The 9,066-nt window shown below is 49.5% G+C and overlaps 1 long non-coding RNA gene across 2 annotated transcripts; it reads right to left on the reverse strand.

Annotated features, from left to right (window-relative positions):
- Positions 1-6,189: 6,189 nt before the first annotated feature.
- On the reverse strand, positions 6,190-8,827 carry LOC136353897 (uncharacterized). Of its 2 annotated transcripts, XR_010737409.1 has the most exons (3): positions 8,315-8,827; positions 8,126-8,237; positions 6,190-6,393 (listed from the first exon to the last, which is right to left on the reverse strand). It is a non-coding gene; the product is annotated as an uncharacterized lncRNA (long non-coding RNA). The 2 variants fall into 2 exon arrangements; XR_010737408.1 differs by having other exon boundaries at positions 8,126-8,750.
- Between the last annotated feature and the right edge of the window lie 239 nt (positions 8,828-9,066).

Raw genomic sequence — 9,066 nt, forward strand, 5'->3', positions numbered from 1 at the left:
CCAGTCGGCTCAAGTCGGCCCGCAGCCCAGTCCGCCGAGCCGCCGCTCTCCTCTCTCTCTCTCGCTGTCGCTGACAGGTGGGGCCCGCCTGTCGGACCCGTCGTCTTCCTCGCGTCGGCCGCCGCCCGAAACCCTAGCCGAGCCGCGCCGCCGTCTCCTTCCAAATTCGGCCGCGTCTTTCCATCTCCGGCCGAATCGTTTGAGGGGAAATGATCTTCTCGATCTCCTCTTCCTTTTCTCTTTTGGAATCATCGTCTTTTTCGGTTTGGAAATCCGTGGATTCGAGTTCGATTCGGATCGACTTTTCTCCCTCCAATCCGACCTTTCCTTCTCGCCGCCGGTCGCCGTGGGCCACCGTCGCCGCTCGCTAGCCCCTTTAAAAGGACCCCCGAGCTCTCCTCTACCCGCCGCCACCTTCGCCTTCGTCTCTCGTCGTCGGAAGCGCTCTAGCGCCGTGTAACCTAGCGCCGCCGTCGTCGCCGTCGCTCCAGCCGTGCGTCGCCGCCGTTCCAGTCGCCGTCGTCACTCGGGAAGGCCATCGTCGGGATCGCCAAGTTGCCACCGTCCTCGTCCGCCCCTTCGCCGTCGCCGAAGATCGCCGGAGCACCATCGCCGCCGTTGACCCGAAGGCCGCCGCCGCTTCAACCTCGTCGCCGTCGCCGTCCGTTGCTTCTCCGCCGCTTCTTTGGTCACCGGTGAGTTCGCCGCGTCGTCCTCTATCCGTTGGTGCCTTCCGTTCGTGCCGAAGCGCCGCCGTTCGCCGGCGAGCGTGCGCTGTCCGAGCCGTCCGAGCCGCCGAACCGCCGCCGCCGGAGGTGACGTCACCGCCGACGTCATCGTCGCCCTCTCCCGTGAGCCGGTCGTGGACCGTTCGATCTCGGCCGTCCGTTTTGGATAGGGTTGATCTCGGCCGTCCGTTCCCGTGAACCGCCGCCGTGCACCCGGTCCACCGCAAACCCTAGCCGCTGACACAATAATCCTTCTTTTCCTTTTCAAAAATAATTCATTATTGCGTCATAATTCAATTAAAATCCATATAAGTGTTTTAATCCGATTTAATCTTTAAAAATTCACATTTGAACTCAGTTTAATGTGGTTCAAGTTGCAAAAGTTGTATAAAATAAAGATCTACATATTAAAATTGTCCATAAATTGAATTAAATTTATTTAATTCTTTTTAAATGGGCTTTAAATAGATTTAATCTTGTAAAATTCATAATAAATTCATTTGAAGTCAGAATGAGGCCGTTCAAGTCTCCTAATTCATCTAAAATTATGACCTACATGTTTGTTTACTTTTTATGTATTGTTTATTTGGTTTTTATTAGTCTTTTTCCTCGTTTTGCGTGATAGCTTGTCGTTTCCGTCGTTGCGAAGGTTCGCGAGTGCGTCGGAAGTGTTCAAGAAGATTAATTGAAGACCGATTATTGCAAGGCAAGTCACACAGATCCTAAACACAATCCTTTGAGCATGTTGATCCTATATTTAAATTCTCTATTTATTTCAACTGTGCATTTATTTTCGAATGTCATTGGGTGGAATTAACCTATTCTTTGTTATGGACCTTTTGTTCTTGATTACTTTATTCCTTGATACCTTGGGTGATTATAATTGGACTAGTTGAGCTTTATATATATTGGTTCAACTAGATACTAGATATAATTGCTTAGCCATGCTTAGAAACATTAGCACACAATTGGGATAACTAATGTTTCACTATCACTTATGGTTATATTTAATGGTAGTTCACGATGGTCAATCGTGATTGGTTAATTAATTACTTGCCAACTAAAACTTGATAATGGTGGGTTGTGAGCACATGGTTTTGAGAGTCATGCTCATGACAATTAAGGACCGGTTCGCGAGCTACTGTTGTGAAACATTAACCGTGCCAACCACAAGCCAGCGTGGGCAACGGCTTTACCTTTTGTATAACATGATTCATTACGGAGCACCAGACTGAGAAGTGGCGGAGATAAGCCCACGGGGGTCGCTGGGGAGTCCATGCCTTGTTTATGTCACAGCCTCTATTCGGGTACTTTCCAGTATCGCGACGCATGGTAGACATGATGTTGAGGCTGTGTCTTGTGGGTACAGTGGTACACCTCTGGCCAGAGTAAAACTATTCGAATAGCCGTGCCCGCGGTTATGGGCGAGTTGAGCAATGTTTTTCGTGATTAGTCTCACACCTCTCACAATAATTATTGATGTTATAACTGGTAATAATTTGCTTAGCTCCTGGTTTGGAGATTAGATCTGTACAGCCGGGTATGGTTGTTCAGGATGGTCGGGCCTGTGCAGCATGGGTCTGCTGTTCAGTGTTGATTAAAATTTCTGATTAACTACTCTACTGTTTTATTTCTCTTAAATATTTTGCTAAACGCTGCTTTTGCAAATGAGCCTATATTATGCCATCCTTTGGTATCCTTGTGCACTTGCATATTTGCTGTGTGGCTTGTTGAGTATGTCATATGCTCATTCTTGCAATAATCAATCAACCTCAGTTGAAGAAAAAGAATCCAGAAGGAGAAGACGTTTGGCTTATACCCCAGTTGAGCTGCCTGTGGGAGTGGAGCCGGAGCTTCGCTAGATTTTATTTTCCGCTGCAGTTTTCTTCATGGTGAGGACTAAGTGCCTCTTAAGTAAGTATTTATCGTTGTAATTAATTTGATGAATCTGTATATTAAATTGTCAGTTTGTGTACCTCGGCTGATTCCTGGACGAGGATTTTATGCACAAATAAGTTCGGAAATTACTAGTGAATTTCCGGGCGTGACAGTAGCGCCCGTTCCGTCGTGGCGCCTAGCGGAAAAACTATCTCTTAAAAACCCTAGTTGCGAAATCTGTTTCTTTGCTTGTTGTCTAGTGTCCGTGCCATCTCAGATCTCAAATCCCCAATCTATCGTCGAGTTCAATCCCGAATCCAAATCCTTCCCAAATCAAATCGCTCCGCAAAAGTCTATTTAGCCTCCCTCGGGTTCGATGGGCCGAATCCCTCTCGGCCCATCTCCCCCTCCCTCCCCGGCTCTCTCTCTCTCTCTCTCCCCGCTCTACCGTGAGCCGCGCCGAGCCCTCCCTCCCGCTCTCGCTGCCATTCCCGCCGATGCCGCCCAAATCGTCGCGCCGCCCGCGCGCGCGCGCACCGTGGTGGCCGACCGGCCAGTCACCGCCGCCGTCAGCGCCTGCCGCGCTTGCCCCGCGTCTGCCGCCCATGTCGCCGCTCCACTCCAAACCGGTCCGCCGTCATCGCCGTCGTCATCGACCCGGCCCCGCCACCGCCGCACGCTGGCTTCCAAGGGACGGAGGCTGAGCCCCGCCCTCCTCTCTGCCGCATCGCCCCCTCTCCCTCCTCCTTTTCCCCAAAGTGGCAAGGAGGCAAGCCCCCTTTCTCTCCCCCCTTTTCCCTTTTCCCTCCCGCCGGCATCATCCTTCCCTCCCTGTCGCCGATTTGGCCGCGACCGCCGAGCGCGAGCTCCCTCCCTTGACCGCCCAAGGTCGGTTTCTAAACCGACATCGCCGCCCTATAAACCCAGGCGCCCTCCCTTCCTTTTCCCCTCCCAATCTTCCCCGTTTTTCGCCCGCGCCATTGCCGTCCCCTCTGTCTTGCTGATCGCCGACCGACGCCATCACGTGTGCCGAAGGAGTCGGTGCGCGTTAGGACGCGGAACGGGACTCCGGACGCACCCTCTCCTTCCTCTTCCCCGGCCCGAGGCCGGAGAGATCGCTCCCGTGCCGTCGGCCCATCGTCACTGCGCCCCGTCCGCACGGTAGTGCATCTCCCCGTTCTCCTTCCTCAATCCATCTCTTCCCCTTAGTTCTCGGTAGTAGCATGTGTAGCCTCCCCGTAGCTAGCCGGCGCCGCCCCGACTGCTACCGTCTCTCGCCGTGTGCTCGCCGCCGTCGCCGCCCGAGCTCGGCAACGCCTCTCGTCGCCGGCCTCCCTCGATGCGATTCCTCCTAATCCGGCGCAAGGGGTGGGTTCCCGTAGCCGCGTAGATGCTCTCGCCGCCGGGAATCGGCCCCTCGTGACCTCATCGCCGTTTCCCCCTTCTCCCGCCGTCGGTTGCCGCCACCGCAATCCGCCACCGTCAAGCATCCCCCGTCGAATCCGAGCCATTGGCTCGTCTCCCCTCGTCCTGTGCAACATCCCGGTGTGCTCGCCTTCGCCTGAATTGCCATGGTTCGCTCCGGCCCTCGCCGCCGTCGTCCGCCGTCCGTTCCGACCGGCGTCGTCGTCTACCTCCCACCGGCCCGCGTGGCAGCCACATAGGCGCCACGTCGGCGCCACCTCGGCCGTGACCGGGTCAAGCAGACCCCGGTCCGCCGCTTCCCTCCGCCCCCTCGCGCGCGCGGTCCACCGCGAGCCGTGAGGCTGCGAGTGGGCCCGCCGCACCGCGTCCTCCGCGAACCGCACGCATGCGCCGCGCCTCCCTCCCCAAACCCTAGCACGCCCCGCGTGCACCTCGCTCACGGTGAGCCGAGTCGACGACAAGCGGGTCCCACCCGGGACCACGCGGGATGGACCCGGCCCACCGGCTCTCTCTCTCCCCTCCCCGCCCGCGCGCGCGCCTTGGGCCGCCTTCTTGGGCCGGCCGGCCCATTAAGCTCGGCCGAGCCGCCCCTTTCTCTCGGGCCGCGCCCTAGCCGCCCGAGGGAAGTGTAATTTCCCTCCCTCCTTCTTTTCTTTTTCAAAAAGGATTTAAATAAATCCTTTTCCTTTAGACCAAAAATCCAATAATCTTAGAAATTCAATATCTTCCCAACCGTAAGTCCGTTTGACTCCGTTCAACTTCCAAAATTCCTCAAATCTCGAGATCTATCTAATGGCACGCTTAGAGGTCAATAATAGGGCTTTATTTTCGCCGTTTGCTGAGTCGTCCCGTTTCGCGTGTAGTTTCGGAGCCCGAAGACCCGCAGTGCGAGGATTTTGAGGATCAAGCTCAAGATCTCGAGCGAGGCAAGCCACCTTTGAACATCTTGAGCCTATATTTGAACTTAATTATGTTGCTTGAAAAATATTATGCATTGATAGGATCGCACTTAATCTGCTTGTCCCGTCTGCAAGGCAGATTAGCGGACCTACCTAATTTGTTGCATTTGACCCTTCCATTGTAATTGTTATACCATGTTCCCTTGTACCCACCTAGTTGCGCCTCGGTAATCGTGCACTCTGCACGGGTATCGACGGTCGCCTTCAAACTTAAAATCTGAGAAACATCTTGGGTAAAACTTGGATTTTACAAAAGACTTGGAAAACCCGACACCTGGGTCGGTGCTTGCGAACTAAATGAATTTCCAAAATCGCGGACCGGGGAACGTACCGGGTGTACGGTTTCCCGTTCTTGCACTTAAGGACCATTTCCTTGGAATTTCATCCGAACACATGACAAGTACGACCACATGGGTGGAATGGGACACCCCTGGCTGAGTAACTAGCTTATCGGGGGAGCCATGATGCTAAGAGACATGTGGATTCGCCGGGGTGGTGTCGGAGAGGACCCCTGGGCTTCCTGGCACAGTATGGTCTGGGACCTAATCTGGTGTTGGTCTGGGACCCCTCTCGTTGGCATATGGTGAACCTGTGTCGGCTTTCGAAATGCCTTGTCATGAAAGCCTTAAGGTCTCTAGTCGTGGCCGTTCTGCACGGGCTCGATGATCCGGGTTAGTAATGTCGTGTGGGTAAAGTGTACCCCCTCTGCAGAGGTTATTAAAACTGTTCGAACAGCCGTGCCCACGGTCATGGGCGGATGTGAGGTGATTCCTAGCGTAGTTTTGTTTGACTACTGCCTTGTGAAATTTGCTGTTGTGGAATGGGTTTGATGTTTGGAAAATTTGCGGCTGATGGGATCAGCCAGGCCCGGGTGGCCGTTTGAAAGCTGTTGGCCGGGTGCCAATCTTGGTCAATTCAAAAGACTAATACATTGCACATACTCCGACCGGACGAGACGCACTGTCTCATCCGTGTCGTTTGAGAAGCACTCACTTAGTTGTTTCAGAAAAGAGTTCAAATAAAATCAATTGCAAAAACAACAGCCTTTCTCTGAAGCCTGCATTAAACACTTATTTCCCATGGCTGGCTGAGTACTCCCGTACTCACCCTTGCTCTATATAAATAATCCCCCCCAGTTGCTGAAGAAGATGAAGCGGATCCTGCTGACGAGGAGTTCTTCCAGGAGCAAGCCGGCTACGATGAGTTTTAGGGTTTCGGCCTAGTTCCCAAGTCGCGCCTGTGATGTTTGGTCCAAGTCTTGGCTTCCGCTTCCCTTTTGTAATGCAGTTGTGAGCTCGGGATCTGTCCGCAGCCCAACATGACTGTACTCCTACTCTATAATAAAGAGACCTCTGTTGCTGTGATATTCTGTCTTCCTGTGATACCAGCACTGTTTCCTGGGACTGGTATCGATTAACAGGTTAATTTGGAGCGTCACGGGCTAGTTGCGCTCGGGACTAGTTCGGGGCGTGACACCATATATGAGAGACACCATTCACCTATACTTCAAATACAATTTTCTAAACTACTCATCTAATCTACGATCCGATTACACCGTTGTGTTCATAACAATTAAATCTTTACAACAAGATCTCACATTATTATATTTTGATGAAAAATCACAAATTACTTTTATGATATGTCTAAATTACTTTTAGATTTCACTAAGTTACTTCTTAGACATACAAAAGTAAATTCAGAAAGCTTTAAAGTAATTTACATATATTATAGAAGTAACTTATAAAAAAAAGTAACTTTAATTAATACACTTTTTCATTGAACAAATTATCATATATTTAATTATCATATATATAAGTTACTTTTTGATTTGATTAAAATACTTCCTATAAATTCATAATGCTCTGAGGTGATTACTTTTATTATTGTTTTTAGTTAATTTCATAATTTGTGCTGATTAATTTAATTTCTAGATAGAGTCATGTTTTTATCTCTACAACGGATTTACTTCAAATAACATGCCAAAGTTACATTCGTTTTGTTCTAAGTTATTTCTATAATATATGTAAATTACTTCTAGGCTTTACTGAATTTACTTTTGTATGTCTAAGAAGTAACTTAGTGAAATCTAAAAGTAATTTAGACATATCATAAAAGTAATTTGTGATTTTTCATCAAAATATAATCATGTGAGATCTTGTTGTAAAGATTAATTGTTACGAACACAACGGTGTAATCGGATCGTGTAATCGGATTATAGATCGGATAAGTAATTTAAGAGAAAATTTCATAAGAAGAAAAAAATATGCACAACCTAATAGCAAAAACTACTTGCATGCATGTCTGTAATGCTACTAGTACTTTTCTCACGTAACTGTCCGCGTCGCTCGTTAAGTCTAAATCGAAATGCCTCTTGAAATAGTTTTTGCGATTGCTCTATGTTCATTTTTTCTTATGTGAATTATTAGAGCTATTTCTTCTACTTCAAGTGCCAAGTTTTATGTTTCCATATTATAAGGTTCATAACTTGGTGATTCTACGGAAATTTAGTTCATCCAGATTGGAGCTAAAATGAATTTTATATGCAATTTACAAGTTAACCTATTTTTCTGTTGATTAGATATTCACTAAGGCATTTTCCTTATATTTTCCAGATTTTAAAAACATAGGGCCCACTGGTCAGTGAGAGATCTTTTGCAGAAAGGTCCCTAGAGTGTGGGGGAATCAACCCTCACTCCAAAAACGTGTCTATGACATAGTTTATAAAGACTCCCCCATTTTCTTTTATATTTACGTTTCAGTTCTTGACCCTCCTGTCAGTGATTTAGATGTTTACATACTGAGACCTACAGTTGTTCGAATTCTCAAAACAAAGTCCCTGCTTTTCTCTACCTCGTTCATTCGATACAGAGGCTGAGCAGAGCCATGGCTGAGCTCGATCTCGAGCTCACCGGCGGCAATAGGTGGCTCCTTTGGGGTTGAGGTCAAAAGATGAAATGAAGAGCACGCTCTCGGGATTCCATTCCTCTACTTTTCTCGGATTGCGGTCATCGGAGTAACGCCGGCGGCGAGTCCGAGCGGCGGCTGTGCACGGGCTGCTACTGCATGTGCGCCTATAGCCATGTAGTGATCAAATGGATGCATGAATGTGGCATTAGGAAGTGCTATGACGCTCACCGAAGCTTGACCGCGGCTTGAAAAGGTCTGGACAGCGGTGACAGTGGAGGAGATGGCTCGGCGGCGATGGATAGCGTCGGCTTCACGGCGACGGTTTGTTCCGGTCTTCGGGCTGCCAAGGAGAGGAGGGGAATGGATCAAAGATCATCTAAGGATGCTTCATATGCGAGGAATTGCGCCGAAGCTCACCCGAGAGCGAGGAACGGACGACGTTGGCCGGCGGCCGGACTTGAGGAAGAAAGAGAGAATCTCCTTGTCGGCGGCTCTTCAGCGCGATTACCTTGGTAGGCCTTCTCCTGGAACCTTGGCGACGATCATGGCGCAGCGGCTCAGTCGGAGATGCACTGGATCATCGGGAACGGCTAAGCGACCGATGGCGGCGCTCTGGACACCGAGGACGCCGACGAGCTCGACGCAATGTGTTCGATCCATGGAAAGGGAAAATAAAGAAGAGGACTGAGTTAATTATGATCCGTAGATACGGTTGTTAGGATTATAATATGGCGAAGCTCACTAGAGAAGATTTGTAACGAATCAAACACCTTTGGTTGAGAGAAAGGATTGGATGTTTTTGGAGATTTCGAGGGAGTTCTTCATGGCTTTTCTTAGAGGAACACGATGAGGGATAGATGGAGATTAGAATAGCGAGTTGGTTTGGTAAATGGTGAAGGTTGAGGTGGCAAGGTGTTAGCTAGGTGTCAAACCTTGGCAAGGACACAAATTTAGGGTGTTGGGTGTTGATAAGCTAGAGGAGCTGGGATTTACCTGTACTTCACCCATTCTAGCAAGAGAGACTGATATGTGGCCCTAGGTAGATGTTACCTAGATGAAAGATGGGGTATGGGGAAGAATGTGAGTGAATCTCTCTTGCTCTTTCTTCTTTTGATAAATACAAGGTGGATTCAATGGTGTGTCTAACCCAGGTGGTTTGCTAAAGATTG

The sequence above is a fragment of the Oryza sativa genome, chromosome 11 (assembly GCF_034140825.1).
Source record: "Oryza sativa Japonica Group chromosome 11, ASM3414082v1".
In the NCBI taxonomy this organism is placed as follows: domain Eukaryota; kingdom Viridiplantae; phylum Streptophyta; class Magnoliopsida; order Poales; family Poaceae; genus Oryza; species Oryza sativa.